Source organism: Danio rerio, chromosome 2, assembly GCF_049306965.1.
Source record: "Danio rerio strain Tuebingen ecotype United States chromosome 2, GRCz12tu, whole genome shotgun sequence".
In the NCBI taxonomy this organism is placed as follows: Eukaryota; Metazoa; Chordata; class Actinopteri; order Cypriniformes; family Danionidae; genus Danio; species Danio rerio.
In genome coordinates this window covers 15,787,948-15,806,834 of record NC_133177.1, presented here as the reverse complement: position 1 = coordinate 15,806,834, position 18,887 = coordinate 15,787,948, and the positions used below count along the sequence as shown (strand labels likewise).

General features: G+C 38.1%; 1 protein-coding gene across 4 annotated transcripts in view; it reads left to right on the top strand.

The window, feature by feature from the left end:
- The window catches only part of sgip1b (SH3GL interacting endocytic adaptor 1b), a 150,828-nt gene that overhangs the window by 96,584 nt on the left and 35,357 nt on the right, over positions 1 to 18,887 (top strand). The gene's annotated exons all lie outside the window — the stretch shown is intronic.

Sequence of the window (18,887 nt, the reverse complement as noted above, 5' to 3'; positions counted from 1 at the left end):
ACGCAGCTCGTGCCACGCCAAGACATCATTTTCTAGCTGAAAGAGCCTTTTACGTCTAACAGCTAAGGGGCAATCCAAACATTGCATTTCCATTTCCCCCCCTTGGGGAACGAGGGTTACTTTAGTAACCGCTTCGTTCCCCATTGGGAGGGAAACTTCAATTTTATGTGGAAAACTTCCACTATGGGGAAATCTATGGGCCTTCCAACATGTCCCCTGGCTCTTGCTTAACATGTTTCTGATTTAGATATATTTTTAAGAGTCATAAAAATACACCTAGCATGCAGTCCCAATAGTGAGGATGCTGTGGAGGCATCCGAATGGGGAGACCTGGTGGCAAAAAGGCACATGAACTAGCCCTGAGAAGAGGGAGTATTAATGTGAGAAGATGGTTAGCGGTGAAGGAAGACACAAATCCGCCTAAGAGGGGGGACTTCATCGTGATTGAGTGAGCATATGGGATCGCCAGTGGGGATCACGCATACCAGGCACCTATACCCAGAACGCAGGCCGACCAGCAGGCCAACAACATAATGGGTCAAGCACCTGACTCCTCAACTGAGTCAGATGCTGGGGGCCTCGGTGGAAATCAGCAGGGTTTGCCAAGTGGGGAACTCAATTGGCAAAGCGAGAAAGCACACGTCTTGTGTGTTAGAGAGAAAGGAGTAGCAAGCGTTTTACTACACCTAACTGACTTTTCTTAGTCACCGGGGTTTCCTAGCACACATAAGGAAATCGGCTCCACTTGAGGATTAAAAATCTCGCAAATGTATTAGGTGTCGCCCAGCCCGCAGCTCTACAATGTCTGTTAGAGAGGTGCCACGTGCTAACACCCAAGAGGATGCGCCCTCCAAATGGAGTGCAGCCCGCTCCTGGGGAACATGGCTCACCCTGGCTCTGATGGCGAGGGAAATGGCATCCACTGTTCGCTGGGCCAACCTCTGTTTAGATACGGCACTGTATAAGTCCAACTATTAGCCCAATGACGAAACTAACAGCATGGTCAAAGGTTAAATGCATGTAAACCTTTTCTAGTGCTTCTCAAAAGAATTTTGTTATTTATTATAATTTATTTATATTCGTTTTTTAGCTCCGAATTTAATCTGACTCCAATTTAAGTGATCCTAAAATGTAGACTGCATTTTTAATTGTAGAACGGATCACATTCATCATTTATGACTTAATGTAGAGTTTACTTTATATCTGTTCTCTTACTCTTCGGTTATACGTTCATTAGGGACCAAACACCGCTCAGAGTTCCACGCCCCGGGTTTGCGCATCTTCTAACGGACAGTATGCAAACACTCTAAAATTAGTCAGAGGTTGCAGGATTAACTAATATTCAAATAGGCCGGTTGCCAAATGCTCACACATTCCTAAACGAATAGCAAGAAATAGCCAAGCCCATGCAACTTGCTAGAATCAGCGATTAGATGATTGAAAGTCATCTCTATGTCATCTCCATGATGACATGCCCAAAACGTCTCTGTACAGTCAAATGTGCCTTAAAATCAAAATCTAACCTTGTTAAATCATAAAGGTAGCGTAAGACTCCATTTAATCTACTGGATATAAAAGATTTCGGGAGAATTCAGAATGAATCAAAACTTAACATTTTATTCGGCAGGCTAAATTGTATTCTGCCAATTACATAATAAAACAATCAGGTTTTAGACTAGAAAAAAATCAAGCCACATTGAATACTATTCATCAATTAGAAATTTATGGGAAAATATCAGATGATCCTAAAGAGATTTCAAAGTACTGCTCTGCCTATTATAGTAACCTGTATATATCACAATTTGATGATAAACCCTCTAACGATTTTCTAAATTCAGTGGGTGAGATTGAAAAAAAATAGACAGTACACTAAAAAAAATTATTCAAAAATGATTCCTTGGATTTTCTCAAATTTTTTTTTTTACATTAAGTGGTTGTAAACAATTTATTTGGGCTGAATTTAAACAAACAAATTGAGTTGAACATTATTAAACTTAATTTGTTTGATTAAATTCAACACAAATACATTTTTGCAAAAGTTCTGCATTCAACACTTTTTCAGTGTACGGATAACTTTATGTGTGACGAACATATTAAATTAGAAGAAGTGATCAACTCGATTCATAATTTAAAAAACTATAAATGCCCAGGTACTGACGGTTTGACATCAGAGTTTTATAAACTATTTGCTGAGCATTTAGCCCCTTTTCTTCTTCTGGTATTTTCTGAAAGTTTATCTAATTCTATTCTTCCAGCTACTATGACTTGAGGGTTAATTACCCTTATTCCATAAAAATGCCAATAGTTCAATTAAACTTAAATATGGAACTACTTCTAGATTTTAATTAAAAAGAGGTATTAGACAGGGTTGTCCCATCTCCCATTATCTTTTTCTACTTGTTACTCAATTATTATCTCTAAATATTAAAAAAGTACCCTTAATGGTATCTCAATTGCGAATAGAGAAGATATTTTAAGTCAGTTAGCTGATGACACAGCCCTCTGTTTGAAAAATAGTGACTATCGCTCACGTTTGGATTTACTAACAATGAACTGAACGTGGGAATGTGCGCAGCTTCACGGCAGCTTTCTGGCTGGCGTACGCATATTTTATGTGCGTGTCTGTTTTATTTCCATTGGCGACTCCTAGAGGCAGTTGTGTTAAATTCCTCTCTACAAAGTGTCTGAGCCTTTCAATGGCAACTGTATAAGACGGGTTCATCTAGCAGGTATATAAGGTTTCCATACCATACAGTTGACCAGCTAAACATTAAAGCACAATTTGCAGCGGTCGCCTGTTTTCCCCAATGTAATCTGAGCTATCTACTGCACGCACATTGCTATAAACACACTATCTGAAGATGAATTTGCATGCGTCAATCAGAAACATTTCCATTCAATAAATGTGCAAATAAAATATGATGCACAAACTTATTGATGATTCCTACTTGTCTTTCTTGTGATAAATAGTGGGCAAAATCTGATATGTAGCGGGGAAAAAAAGAAGAAAGAGTTCATCAGACGCTGGATTCGAGCCGAGTTCATGTTCGAACGTGTCAATACATGATCACATGCGTCTTACGAGGTGCGCCACTGAGACTGTTAAGGATACTGAAACATTTTACAGATATAAACCACACTATTTCTTTTTTTTAATGGACTCAGTGCGATGTTCAGACCCAACTGTGTTAACCGCATCAGCTAAACTCTCCCACTCTATTTTTTCTTTTGTTGTTAATTCTGGAGAACAAACTTGCAAATAACACCGCTTTTCTCCGGTCTACCTCCGAAAGCAGCACCTCCAATTCACATTCTGTTCAAAGTTTCTCTTTTTGCTAGCTTTTGCCTTTGCTTTTTCGTTGGGTTTTGCCATTAGCATAGTCATTAGCATATTCATACGGGGGAGGAGTTAGGGAGGGGTTTTGTGCTCGTGCATGTTGCGCTCAGTTTTATGTTCATTCGGATGTACAAAAGAATATGCGTGAGATTCGGCGTACGCAGTGTTTCATACATCTGAATTTTTTTCTGCGTACGCACATTTACAGCTTTGTGCGTACGCAATGTTTTAGTAAGATTTCCACGCAAGTCTTCGTACATGAGGCCCCTGGTCTGTACTTAAATATTAATAAATATGAATTGATGGCTGTTAAAGAATGTGATGTTAATAATATGTATAATATATAATATGTAACATTCCTATAAAAGATAGGGTTAAATACTTTGAAATTATTATTGTTGAAGACCAATTGAAAAGATGTCCTCTTAATTTAAACCCATTAATTGATAAAACAAAAAAAAAGTTTAATTTTTGGCTTCAGAGAGACCTCTCTCTTAAGGGGAGAGCTCTTCTTACAAAGGCTAAAGGTATAGCCAGACTGACATATCCCTCTTTAGCGTTATATTTTGATAACCACACTAATAAAGATATAGATAAAAATGCTATTTGATCTTTATAGAAAAATCGAACTCATTATAATAAAAAAACTGTAATTATGAATTCGTATGAGAATGGTGGCCTAGACTTTAATTTCCTAGACTTCACCACAATAATCCACACCTTTAAGGTTATTTGGATTAAACACCATTTAAAAAAAACCTAATTCTATTTGGAATTTTATCCCTCATTATGTCTTTTCAAATATTGGTGGTCTTAATTTAATTTTGATGTGCAATTATAATATAGATAAAATCCCAGTTAAATTATCTGCCTTCCACAGACAAGTGCTGCTATCATTGTCATTAATATATAAGCATAATTTCTCCCCACATCGCTATTTCATTTGGAATAATAGACACATTTTATACAAGCGAAAATCTCTTTTTTTAAATAATTGGTTTGAAAACAAATTTAAGAAGGTGTACTCTTTTCTTACAATGAATTCCTCTCTCATTACAAAATCTCAATTACCCAACAAGAATTTTCAACTGTTATAAATTCAATTCCTTCAGGGGTCCATATGTTATTTAGAGGTATTAACCAAGTCCATGCTTTTGATGCATTGTCTTTTGATATCACTAAATCATATGTGTGCAAAACCTGTTTTAATATATATACCAAGAGAAATAATAAAGCTATCCATACCCTTTTCCAAAGAGAATTTATTACTGTTCCTTATATTCAATCTTATTGGATGTCTTTATTAAAGGATCAACTGATTTGCTGGAAAAAAGTGTGGCTGTTACCACAGAAATACCATGTTAGAAATAAAATTATATAAATATCTTATAAACTTCTCCACAGATTTTATCCAGCAAAACAATATTTACAAAAATTTTAAAGTGGGATTGATATAAATTAAATTTTTTGTAATGAGTATAAGGAGACTGCGTTACACTTATTTTGGCATTGCGCATAGTGAGGTGCAAAAATGTATTTATAACAAATTACAGTGCTCTAAACCTCTATCATTGTTGTGGGAAAATATACTTTTTTGGCATTTCTTTGTACAATATTCAAGAGGAAATTTGTTTTTATTTAATTAATTTAATTATTTTACAAAAAAAAATTTACATTCATAAATGTAAATTTACCAATAAGAAACACAACTTTAAGATGTTGATGACGGAATTATGCTTATTAATTAGTAGTATCAGAGACTCTTTAAATAAGAAAACCCTATGCACTTTAAAACTTTGTGAACTCTATAATGTATTTATTTATATATTATATATATATATATATATATATATATATATATATATATATATATATATATATATATATATATATATATATATATATATATATATATGTATTTGATTTATGCTTACCCCCTGGCATGTATATGTATATTTCTTTTTGTACTGTTAAAATGTTATAAAAATAAATAAATAAATAAATAAATAAATAAATAAATAAATAAATAAATAAATAAATAAATAAATAAATAAATAAATAAATAAAAACAAAACAAAACAAAACAAAACAAAACAAAACATCAGGAAGCCAATTCAGAGATGAGACCATAACGATTCAACATCCATTACTCAAAGATAAATCAAAGAATGATAGATACATACCTGACGAGAGAAGTACGTTGCAGCATAAGTCATAAGAGATGCTACAACGGGGTGTCTTTCTACAAGATCCCTTCCGACCCATTACACAAATATTCCTTATATACTCAACTCATAACAAGCAGCCATAAATTTAAGACAATAGAAGGCTCACCAAGAACCTTGCCTTGTGAATTTGAAGAGTTAACCATCTCCAAGGAGGTGGAGCATCTGGCAGAGATCTTATCAAAGCCAAAAACCAAATCAACATATACAAGTGAAATAATACAGTGAAGTTAAGACCACTTTATCAATCACACAGATCCATTTAAAATGATACCAAACATGAATATAGTGATACAAGATATACCATATTAAAACATTGGATATTTTATGTGAAATGTGCTCTAATAAGTAAGTCAGTTAAAGGTCAAGAAGGGGGGTTGGGGTAAAAGGAGAAGAGTGCGTTCCTGCATTCTTCCCTGATCTTGTCAAAGACATACAGTCAAGAAGATTTAATCAGGATGATTTGAATACAGTAGTTGAACAGCTGGTTTCCTGATCACTTCTCAGATCAGAAAGTCTATTGTAGTATTGCATAGCAATTCTTGTGGTCTTGTCTCATGAAATTCCATAAGAGTTGTTAGGGTCTGATATTCTGGAATCTTACAGTCCTCCCTTGGTCCCTTGGAGCAATTCTGAGCAGTCTCCAAGGGAACACAAGATCATTTGGATGGCTTTGGTGAGCGATGATGTTGGTTGTAGAAGCAATGTTGTCACCTGAAATCACACCATCATGCATATGGAGTTGAGCATGTGCTCAAGTGGCTGCTCAGGCATTTCTGCCATCAGCTTCGTTGGATTTGTGTCCATCTGTGGTGGTATTCAGTGCATAGGATGACAAAGTTCACTGCACTGATCAAACATGTTGCAAGTCTCATTGCACTTTGAGAAACATTTATGTGCATTAGATCCTCCCCAGGTCATTATCTGCTCCACTGAAAAGACCTTTGTCAGCGTAAGACATAAGGTGAGGTTCACAGGGCAATTTATTTTTTCAGGTTAAGGAACAATGTCACTGATGATGCTCCACTGTATGTGTGACAGCTGGACAAGTTTTGAATGACCATGCAATAGTTGAATATCAATGAGCTTTGCATCACTGTGGAATGGGTAAACACAAAACATAATAACCATGTTCAAAGTGTGAGAGGTAAATAAGGTCTTAATAAGTCCTAAATTTAGTTGTAAATCTCCAGATGCTTCACTCCCAGGATGGCAATATAATTAAAAAAAAATATTTGATATGAGTAATTTGGAGAAAAGGTGCTGTTAAGAATTAAATTAAAAATCCTTAATCAAAAAGAGATTTAACCAAAACGTAACAAAATACAGGGATTAAAAATATAATCCCTGGTGCCCCCACGCTCTCTCTCCCCAAAATATATACCAAAAACACAACCACTAAGATTTAACAAGAAAGTGTGATTTATTTACAGAAATAAGGAGCAAAAATAACATCAGGAGGGATTCAGCCAAAATAAATGACAATAAACCAAGCTAACTAAATTAGATTAAACTTCCCTGGAAAACAAATAAAATAAAATACAGAAAACTTACCTCCCTACTAACAAACACAGGAGAAAACGAAAATAAAAAATAAGGCACCAAACCTCCCTACATGCTCCAAGCCCGACAGGGAGACAGAAAACCGGGCTTCAATCGCCGGTTTAAAAATTAACACAACGGCATCTCAATATACAAGCAAACACTCATTGGATCACGTTCTCCACTGAGTACAAGCGGGGAAATCGAGAGAGAGCGAGGAACCATCGAACCCATGTTCTCTGCAGGTTTTTATAGCCGCCGCCAATCCAAGCGCCAATCATGGTCCGTCCCAACGTAATCCGCTGCACCTGCAAATACTTAGAGCGAGAAAGAGAGAGAGAGAGAGCGAGAGAGAGAGAGAGAGAGAAAGAGAGCGCGAGAGAGAAACCACACACAAGCCTACACTACACTACTCGTAACACCTCCCCACCAAAAAAGATGCAAACAAGCAGTTTGTATCTACCCAACTAACTTAAACCTCAACTTCAGCACCATGAACTCTGGACAGCGCATCCGCAACCACATTTTGCGAACCTTTCTTATGCCGTATATCCAAATTAAATTCCTGGACTTCCAAAGACCAACGCATTAATCACTGGTTTGAATTGCGCATCCTATCCAAAAAAACAAGAGGATGATGATCAGTGTACACACGAATTGGGAACGAACTTCCACCCAAATAAATCCCAAAATGTTGCAACGCTAAAAGTAGTGCTAAAGCCTCCTTCTCGATTGCACTATATCTGCGTTGACATGCTGTACATTTTTTTGAGAAATAGCACACTGGATGATCAATACCCATCTCACTTTCCTGAATTAGAACAGCTCCAGCCCCAGTAGCAGAAGCATCCACTTCCAATTTAAAGGGACGCTCAAAGTCCGGTGCTGAAAGAATAGGAGCGTTACACAGCAAATCTTTTGCTGCTCGAAAAGCCTGATCACATGCAGCAGACCACACAAAAACTCTTTCGGTGCTCAGAAGATCAGTTAGTGGAGACACAACACTAGCAAAGTTACGGCAGAATCCTCTGTAGTATCCTGACATACTCAAAAATCTACTCAACTCTCTTTTATTCCCTGGCACTGGGAATTCCACAATAGACGCAATTTTTGCATCAACTGGACACACATGTCCCTGACCTACCTTTTTTCGTAGGTACACTACGGTGGCCTTGGCGAATTCACATTTAGCTAGATTTAAAGTTAGACAGGCATTAACCAGACGTGCAAACACTTCACGTAAAGAAACCATATGCTCCTCCCAGCTAGAAGAATAGATCACAATATCGTCGAGATAAGCTTCGCATTTCTCAACACCACTTAATACGATGCGCATTAATCGCTGAAAGGTTGACGGTGCGTTGCGCATCCCGAAAGCCATTACAGAGTACTGCATAAAATCGTCAGGGGTCACAAAAGCTGAAATTTCAGAGGCTCGTGACGTAAGTGGAATTTGCCAATACCCTTTAAGAAGATCTAATTTTGTCACAAACCTGGCAGGACCGACTCGATCTATGCAATCTTCCATACGTGGCAATGGGAATGAATCGGGCTTTGTAACTGCATTGACTTTCCGATAGTCAGTGCAGAAACGAACCGACAAGTCAGACTTGGGGACTAATAGACAAGGTGAACTCCATGCACTCAAACTGGGACTCGCAAAATGATTTTGCCGTAAATACTCAACCTCAGCTTTCATCAAGTCACGTGTTTTTGGATTAAGACGATAAGGATGTTGTTTTACCAGTCGTGCATCAGCAACATCTATATCATGTGTAATCACAGTGGTTTGGGAAGGAATGTCACTAAAGAGAGAGCGATGATTTTCAAGTAACTCAACAATATCGCTTTTTTGATCTGAAGATAAATAACTTAAATGCGAATCCAAGTCATTTAATATAACAGAATTTGTCAAACGACCGCAGGGTACAGAGAAATCCTGATCAATCTCATCAGCTACAGAGGACGCAACTAAACTTGGTTTGACAGCAGGTAGATGAGCATCACTTTTCACATAAGCCTTAAGCATATTGACATGGACCATACGAGATTTTTTTCGCCGGTCAGGAGTGCAAACTAAATATTTAGTGTCAGACAACTTCTTGGTCACCATGTATGGACCTAAAAACTTTGACTGTAAAGCCGAGCCTGGCGTAGCCAGCAACACCAAAACTGAATCATCCGGCTGGAATGAACGAGACACACTTTTGCGATCATAACGCACTTTCATTTCAGCCTGAGCCTCAGCTAAATTAGTCCTTGCTTTTTCACAAGCATTACGAATACGTTCCCTAATTGAATTCACATATTCAGATACAGGTACCATTTGTTTATTGTCAGCAACTAATCGTTCGCTTAATAATTTTAAGTATCCCCGTAAACCATAAGCAAAAACAAGCTCAGCAGGGCTATAACCCAATGATTCTTGAACAGTCTCTCTGATAGCAAACATCAGTAAAGGAAGATCTTCAGCCCAGTCTGAGTTGGACTCAACACAATGAGCACGCATCATTGATTTGAGCGTTTGATGAAATCGCTCGAGAGCGCCCTGCGACTGTGGATGGTATGCACTTGACACTACATGACTTACTGAAATTCCTTGCAATACTTGTTCAAACAATTCAGATTTAAAATTTGTTCCCTGGTCTGTCCGAATAATGCGAGGTAAACCAAAAGTGGAGCAAAACTTTACCAGCTCTTTAACGATAGTTTTCGCTTTAAGATTTCGTAATGGTATTGCCTCGGAGTAGCGCGTTGCAGCGCACATTAACGTCAAAATATACTGATAACCACTTTTTGATTTTGGCAAAGGGCCGACGCAGTCTAAAATGAGGCGCTCAAAAGGCTCTCCCATCACTGAAATAGGCTGCAAAGGAGCTGGAGGAATGTTCTGATTGGGTTTCCCAGCGATCTGACAAACGTGACACGCACGACAAAAATCTGACACAGCAGAGCGTAAACCAGGCCAATAAAAATACTTAGCCACTTGTGTAAACGTTTTATTAATGCTCAAATGACCAGATAGAGCGTGATCATGAGCAAGTTTAAGAACTACTGTTCGATACTCAAAAGGCAACACTATTTGGTAATCTGGACTGAAACCCACTTCTTTAGCTTTTTGTGACAGCCACTTACGCATTAGTATGCCTCTGTCCCAGAAGTATTGCACATCCTCATCTGTGTCGCTCTCTACTTTGCCCTCGGCAGCTTCAACACAGCGCACAAGAGAAGGATCCGACCTTTGAGCTTTACCAAGTTGTTCTCTCCCCATAGACAAAGCCTCGTAACCAGTAACATCATCTGTTTTAAACACACTAGGTCGAACAGATAATTTAAACTCCGTTGGATTGTCTGGAAAAGACATAAATGTGTCAATATCACTACCACTGTTTCGCGCCTGTGCACGAGTAACTGCGCACGCAGAGAATATTGAAGGAAATTTAGTACCAGGTTTAGCTCACAAACAGGACGTGCGGCCCCCACTGGATGAGTAAAAACCTTAACACCGGCCAGGTCATTCCCCAAAATTAAACTGACCCCTTCTACTGGCAGTTTTGCACGCACTCCCAACTGAACTGGACCTGAAACCAAATCAGATGTCAAACACACAGTATGAAGAGGAACTTTTACACAGCCCAGCTCTATGCCACGAACCAGCACATCAGTCCCAGAGTAGGTTTTACTTGAAAAAGGTAGTACATTTTCAAGAATAAAAGATTAAGCAGCACCTGTGTCTCGCAAGATGTTAATGGTTTTCGTTGCAGAATCAGGATTAACTGATACAGTGCCCTTGAACACAAATGGAGAGAAAACAGAAGCATCTGAACAACTTTGATCATGACTGTTAGACACCGTCTCAAGAACCACATTAGCTACACTTTTAGATTTTACAGTGTTTTTCTTCTTCCATGATTTACAGTCAGCAATCAAATGATTCGGGTCTAAACAATAAAAACAAACCCTTCTATTTTCGATATTCTTACCCTGCTCTTTACGTGGCTCGATGGAGCGCGCACCAAACTTTGAGTGCGTGAAAGGCTTCTCAGTGTTCACAAGCACTGGCGCACCGTAACTTTGGCTAGAAGCAGAGGAAAAAGCAGTCTTATGAGTGAGCGTGTATTTGTCTGTCAACACTGCTGCAGCTGAAATAGAATTCACTTTTTGTTCATTGAGATAAACAACTAAATTGTCAGGCAAACAGCTCTTAAAATCTTCTAGCAGAATTAATTCTTGTAACTGCTCAAAAGTAGTCGTTTTAGATGCTGCGCACCACTTCTCCAGCAAAACTTTCTTGTCGCGAGCAAAACTAACAAACATCTGCTTTACAGATTTAGTGTAATTGCGAAACTTTTGTCTATACGCTTCGGGGACAAGTTCATAAACCCACAGCACTGCAGCTTTCACAGAGTCATAATTTAGAGATTCTTCAATAGGCAAAGAAGAACAAATCTCCTGCGCCTTACCTACTAAACTGCATTGCAGCATTAACGCCAACATATCCTTAGGCCACTTCAGCTTTGCAGCGATTCGCTCAAACGCAATAAAATATGCGTCAACCTCTGACTCTCGAAAAGGAGGGACAAGCTTGATATGCTTACTTAGATCAAACAGAACAGCTGATGTACGTTCATCTCTAGGCTGAGTCAATGCAGAAGATACAGCAGGTGGATCAATAAGTGAACTAGCTTCCTTTTGAGTCATCTCAAGTTTACGAATTTGCAAAACATGATTTTCGTGTTCTTGTCGTTTAATTTGTAACTCTAATTCTTTAAGTTGTATTTGCAATACAAGATCAGATTCAACTGTAACGGTATCAGCCGACACAGCCGCCTCAACAGCGCAATTCTCCATCTCAGTTTTTTGTTCACTCTCTTCACACAACAACCCTTGTTTAACCAATTCAATAAATACAGCAGATTTAATTACTTGTTTAGAAGCAGTACTTACTACAGAAATATTTAAAACATCTGCAATCTGTAATAGATCTCTTTTATGGAACTTATTAAACTGCTGCACACTCACATTTGAAATGAATTCATCAATATCTAACTCTATAATGAATCAAGACATACATCTGAAATTCCTTTTCAAATCATCAAATAAACAGGGTTAACTGAATCTTCAAATACAGCATATTTGAGAGTGCCAATAACAAACATCCAAAAAGACTAGATAAACAACAATTGTATATGCTCAAAAAGCAAACAGGGCCTCAATCGTCATTTATACAAACAAAAACCAAATAGACGAGCCCCCAATTGTTATGAATTAAATTAAAAATCCTTAATCAAAAAGAGATTTAACCAAAACGTAACAAAATACAGGGATTAAAAATATAATCCCTGGTGCCCCCGCGCTCTCTCTCCCTAAAATATATACCAAAAACACAACCACTAAGAATTAACAAGAAAGTATGATTTATTTACAGAAATAAGGAGCAAAAATAACATCAGGAGGGATTCAGCCAAAATAAATGACAATAAACCAAGCTAACTAAATTAGATTAAAATTCTCTGGAAAACAAATAAAATAAAATACAGAAAACTTACCTCCCTACTAACAAACACAGAAGAAAACGAAAATAACAAATAAGGCACCAAACCTCCCTACATGCTCCAAGCCCGACAGAGAGACAGAAAACCGGGCTTCAATCGCCGGTTTAAAAATTAACACAACGGCATCTCAATATACAAGCAAACACTCATTGGATCACGTTCTCCACTGAGTACAAGCGGGGAAATCGAGAGAGAGCGAGGAACCATCGAACCCATGTTCTCTGCAGGTTTTTATAGCCGCCGCCAATCCAAGCGCCAATCATGGTCTGTCCCAACATAATCCGCTGCACCTGCAAATACTTAGAGCGAGAAAGAGAGAGAGAGAGCGAGAGCGAGAGAGAGAGACAGAGAAAGAGAGCACGAGAGAGAAACCACACACAAGCCTACACTACACTACTCGTAACAGTGCACAAGCCAATATAATCAGTATTTTTTACCAGTGGTATGCATTACTACATCAATACACAGCACTTTGAAAAACCATAAAGTTACAAAGTTGTTTATCACAATTGATATTTAAATAATATTTCTACATTGTACTATATGTATGAGCTGTATAATGTATGATAGATTTGAATGATATAAATCATTTTTAACCTGGATAGTCGACATATACCAGTTAAAAATACTGTGAGGTTGTGGTAATGAATGTTTGTTCGTGTGTTTGTGTGCATGAGATGGGTAAGGTTTACTGCATGTGTGCATGAGATAAGTAGCGGTATACTGGTAGGCCATGCAGAGAGACATGTGGTAGTGTGTTTGTTGGGTGTGATAAATACCTTTATCACCCATCTCAGATCAAGCTGTGTGTTCTGTCTGGATACAGGCAGGTTTAGGCAGTAATCCACCTAAATGGTGAAATAAATGCAGAGAGAAACACAAATTATATTAAAATAGATGGTGCTATTTCAATTTTCCATACATGGTCTTAGCCAGACAGGATTTACAATTGGCATCAAATGAAATGCCATTAGAATTTGTACTGGTTTACAAAGACATATCATTATCATGATCATGTTTTTGCAAAGCAAAAGGTTCAGATAAACTGAGCATTGATGTTCAGATTTTAGCATATGATTTAAAATTTATTTTGCATTTGAACTTTCAGTCTGCCATAATGTGAGTTTCAGGAAACTCAGATCTACTGAGATATTTATTGTTCACACTGGTCAGATCTCTGTTTGAAGCATCAGTTCATCAATTTGAATGCTGTGCTTTTTATTTAGCAATGAAAATTTAGGAATGCTGATCAAATTTTACGATACATCTCTGTATTTTATACATAATTTTCTGCCAAAGTTAATGTTGCACACAACTTTGAGTACATGCCCATTTGAATTAATCTCCTGATTAAATGTTAATACTAGGTGGTTTTCCCAGAGAGGGATAATTTAGTTTAAAACAATTTTACCCCATACTTTCAAGGGGAAAATACAGATATGTACCTCCCCTTGTTACTTAGTTACAACTTTAAGTAAACTATGCACAGTTTAGACTAATATACTTCTGTAAAGAAGACATTTTCTTTGTTAATGTAGTTATGAAATAAACTTTAGCCTCAGGGCTAATGTACTCCTTTTTGTGGTTTAAACTGCAACTTTATTGAGGATAGCACAGTTTTTCCACTTTTAGGAGACATTTTCTGAAACCTTACAGCACTTTCCTTCTGCTGATCACTGTAACAGATAAATAGCTGCTCAAAGGATCTACTGAGTACCGTCTGTAAAATACGTGAACCGCAAACAGGAAACAGCAATAAAGGGGCTGGGTCTGCCTTCTCTGTGGGCAGTGCTTTGCAGGTTCACTACATAGTTTAAAACGAACGCTGTAGGAACCTAGGGCACCTAGGTGAGCCGGGGTCTCAGAAAGACATGAGAGTGGGCCGGCCCATAATGCTGACACATTTCGCTGACTGAAAATGCTTCTAGATACCCGCCCATTGGACCAATGCCAACGCAACCAGTAGAGGTTTCTACCTGGACAGAAATCTTAAAAATACTGAGTTGAGTGGATTGAGCAGACCTCTCCTAAGAGAGATCTCCAAATGGGTAAGAGAGGTGAACAGGAATTAATTATCCACTTAGTGGCGCCCTGGGGCAGGGGTGCTGATTGACTGCGGGATGCTTGGCGCTTCTGCTTGGCTGGAGGTGCAGTCAGAGGCAGCGGAGCCAATCTTAAAGCCACAGCCAAGTGCCCTCGGCGAAAAGCAGTGGATGTGGTATGGCTCTGCCCGGGGGAGCAGTCTTACAATTCTGTCGATAGATGACCTCACCCATCTGCTTCGGCTGCTTCTTCACTGACGGTGTCACCGAACAGGCCAGCCTGGGATATGGGTGTGTCAAGAAATGGAATTTTGTCAACATCATGCATATCAGCCAGGTTTAGTCAGAGGTGGCGTTCTTGAACCACTAATGTGACCATCGTTCTTCTCAGGGCACATGCAGCCAACTTGGTGGTACAAAGAGCATAGCCGGTTGCGGAGCAGAGCTCATGCTCTGGCCTGGATTGATACCATCCTTGATACCATCCTATAAAGGCTGATTTATACTTCTGCGTCAAACGCCGGCGTATGCTACGGCGCTGACGCATAGCCCTTCGCCGTGGCCGTCGCTGTCACCGACGTGCACCTCTCAAAAAATGTAACTACACGTCGCAACGACGCGTAGCGTAAGCTCTGTGATTGGTCGGCTTGGTATCACTGACGAGTCTGGGCGGGACCGAGAGCCACGCGAATGGCGTGAGAGGTTGTTTACAAGTGTGGAGTCCCGTAAAGGAGCTCCGAATGGAAAGTTTTGTTTTTGTGTTTACCTCATAGTTAAAGTTGTTGCACGTCCGCCGGTTCCTGCCTCAAAATGAGCAAGTTTGAGCCACTTGTACATCCCGGAAGTGTTCAGGAAACGCAAAAAAGCAGCGAAGAAACTCGACACAGAGGAAGATTTACACCTCACTGCCAACTAGCGTTTCGGAAGTGTTAATGCAGACCAACAGAGACAGCGCACAGAAGTATAAATGCACAGCCACGCGCGTTGCATGCGCCGTGGGTTACGCCGGTCACTTGACGCAGAAGTATAAATCAGGCTTAAGGATGGTGAGGACAGAAGCACACACAGATTGGGCAGAAAAAGGTGCCCTCTAAGACTGCGTGCTTGCTGTGCACTTCTGGGAAGAAAGGGGACGGGAGGTGTAGGGGTTTTCTTGGTTTTTCTCTTACTAAATCAAACTCAGTCTGGAGGTTATGAATATCAGAAGAATATACTTTATTGTCGACAACAAAGGAGAACTTTCAGGAGACCCCCAGTAGCATCTCTGTCTGAAAAATTCTGTCTCACTCATGTGCTGGCCTGCTTAAATAGTATTTTACAACAGTTTTTTTTTCCTTTGTTCTCCATATGTTACACAAGATCCCTCCTAGTTTAACCCCTGAACCCAAATTCCACCTCTTTGACATATGTTTCCTGAGACACCTCAGGCTTTTTACCACTCTTTTTTCATCCCTTTTTTTATTACCCTTAGTTGTTTCCTCAGGCCATTTCCCCTTTCTAACTCTGCATAACACTTTAATTGTTTTAATGGTATGCAAGTCTACAAGCAGATTATATGCATACAATTTGAATATATAGATTAACTTCACACTTTAAAGAGTATAAAATCCACCTCATATAATCCCTCCTCTTGAGACTTTAAGTCTTAATATTCTTGCTTTTGGCCCATAGTGCAACTCCATGATCTAGCCCTTAGCCATACTACCTAATGACAAATATATGTCACAGTATTATTACAAATGACCAAATCATGTAATTGCACTTTGGAATAGAAACAAGCCAAACATCTATGTCCTGTTTTGACGAGGACACAGTAAAAGACTTGATTCTATTTTGTTGTTATCATAAGAGGTAATGTTTTAAGCGTACAGGTGGTTATACATTTGCTTCTGGGGGTCATGGTTATTTAACACACAGTAAAGAATAAAACTAAAACAAAAAAATAAACATGCACAATCTCCCAATCTATGGTCACAACACAATATTCTAATCTAACACCCACAAAACATAATCAGTAGAGTACGTTGATCTTCAGCCCAGATACTTTGCGTATCGTAGAGAGCCACTGTTTTGGGGTAGAGGTTGACTAGCACTTAACACCCAAGGCATGGATCCTCATTATTCATCCTCTTCTTTATCTAAACTATGAAAATTTTTAGCACTAGTTCATCTTTTTGACCCTAAATCTGGCACAGACTTGCGAGCATTCTTTGGTTCATTCTGGCCTTAAAAAGTGTTGCTAGAGACTTTATGTTGAGAGTCTATAACCTGAAGTTGTGGTGATTATCATCACTTGAACTTGTGGCATCTTCTGTATTTCTCACTCAGGTATATAATCAGAATTACTCTTTTAACTGTTCTGATAACCTCCTTCTGCCACACTTTGCACTTCGTTGGTTTAAGCTTTGGGATTTTCTGCCTTCTCTGTTTCCTGTTAACTTTCTCTTGCTAGAGATTTTTCCTTTGGCACCCTTGTGCAGTCTCTTCGATGGTACCCAGTTGATGGCATCCCCTTTGGCAACCTTGGCATAAGGTCCGTTTCTCCTGATTTCACTCCACTTTCTCCAGAGCACCTCAGATATACTCGATCACCGGATTAATCTCCTGCTTCTGCTCCTTTCTGGTTTCCTGTACAGATATCGCTTTGCACATGGCAGTTAGTTTCCTCATAAAAGACCAAACTTCTTTCCAATGCATTAGAAATGTTCTCCAAACATTCCACAAGGTTAAATAGGAAATTACATGCAAGGGTCGACCCAATAGCATTTCATGCAATGTTAGTTGCTTGTTTCTGTCAGTTTTCATGCAATCACTTATTAATGCATAAGGTAACAAATCAATCCAGTCGAGTATATTATTTTAACATATTTTGTTAAACTAGGCCTTGAGGTATCATCTTCAGCTCTTTCAATCATTCCTTACAATTATGTGTAATTGCTCAATTTTCTTGATTTCCAATTCTTTATCAATACATTTACTTATCTATTCACTGAATCACATATCCACTTATTTATCTACTTAATTACCTTTATTCACTTTAATTGACTTTAATTACTCTAATTTATTTTAAATGCAGACACAATAAACTTATTTCTGAAGGTTTTCCAAATAGGAGACTTACTTCTCTTGTCTTACATATAGTAACTGTTTCCTCTTCCCTGCTCTGCTGATGGAATTACCTTCACTCATCTACCACAACTGTTATTTCCAAAAGTTTGTATCTCTTGCCCTAAGCTAATTTTATCATTTCACAACATCCACAATCAAGTTCTTGAATATCCCCTTAGGCCTATTGCTGATCTTTTACTCACATTCTACTTTTCACAGATGTCACATGTGGACAACAATTCACTAATCACTGCATTCAAAAAGGAGATTATTATCCTTGCTGCTCAATTTTCCTTACCACTCCACCCTTGATTCAAACCATGTATATCTCAAATGCCAATATCTCGAAATGCTGTTGTATCAACAATCTGTACTTCCTATTACAAAAATCATACCTGTCTTTTTTGCTTCCCTTTGATGCTACACATGTTCATAAGACTAATACATTGTTTATTGGTACTATAATCTAATTAAGGTTGTGACTCTATACTTAATGTCCTGAACTGTTAATCATTATTAAAATTTGACACTTACCTAAATAATTTCTTATTTTGCATTTTCTATTAATTAGCATTTTTCACTTTTCAGCATTTTCAGCTCCTAATTCCTTCCTGCTCTCACATCAAAACTGGTTATTCATAAACTTTTGTTGTAATTTTTTATCAGTTGTCTAGCTGATCTGATTTTTCTCCTTTAGTCCTTAATTCTTTTTTTGCTTTTAATTATTTCTTCACATATGTAAAACAACCTTTTTCCTGTTTTTAAACACTTTTCTCTTTCAAATATTCTTTTAGTACATTTACAATTGTTACTTTTTGACCTATTCAGTATTGTGAGTTCATTTTACTTTTTTGTGTTTCTATCTCTTCTTTAAATCACTTTTCTGTTTTAATCTCTGACATAATTTTTCTCCCAAATCTTGGTTTAGTTTACTCACAATAAGTTTTCCCTAATTTTAACTTAAATATTTAACTCCATCAGCTTCTAACCCAAATTATTATTTTTTAGTTATCAAAAACTGTCTTTATTGTCTTTTTTTTATCACCACCATGCATTGTAGTTTATCATCCTATGTTCA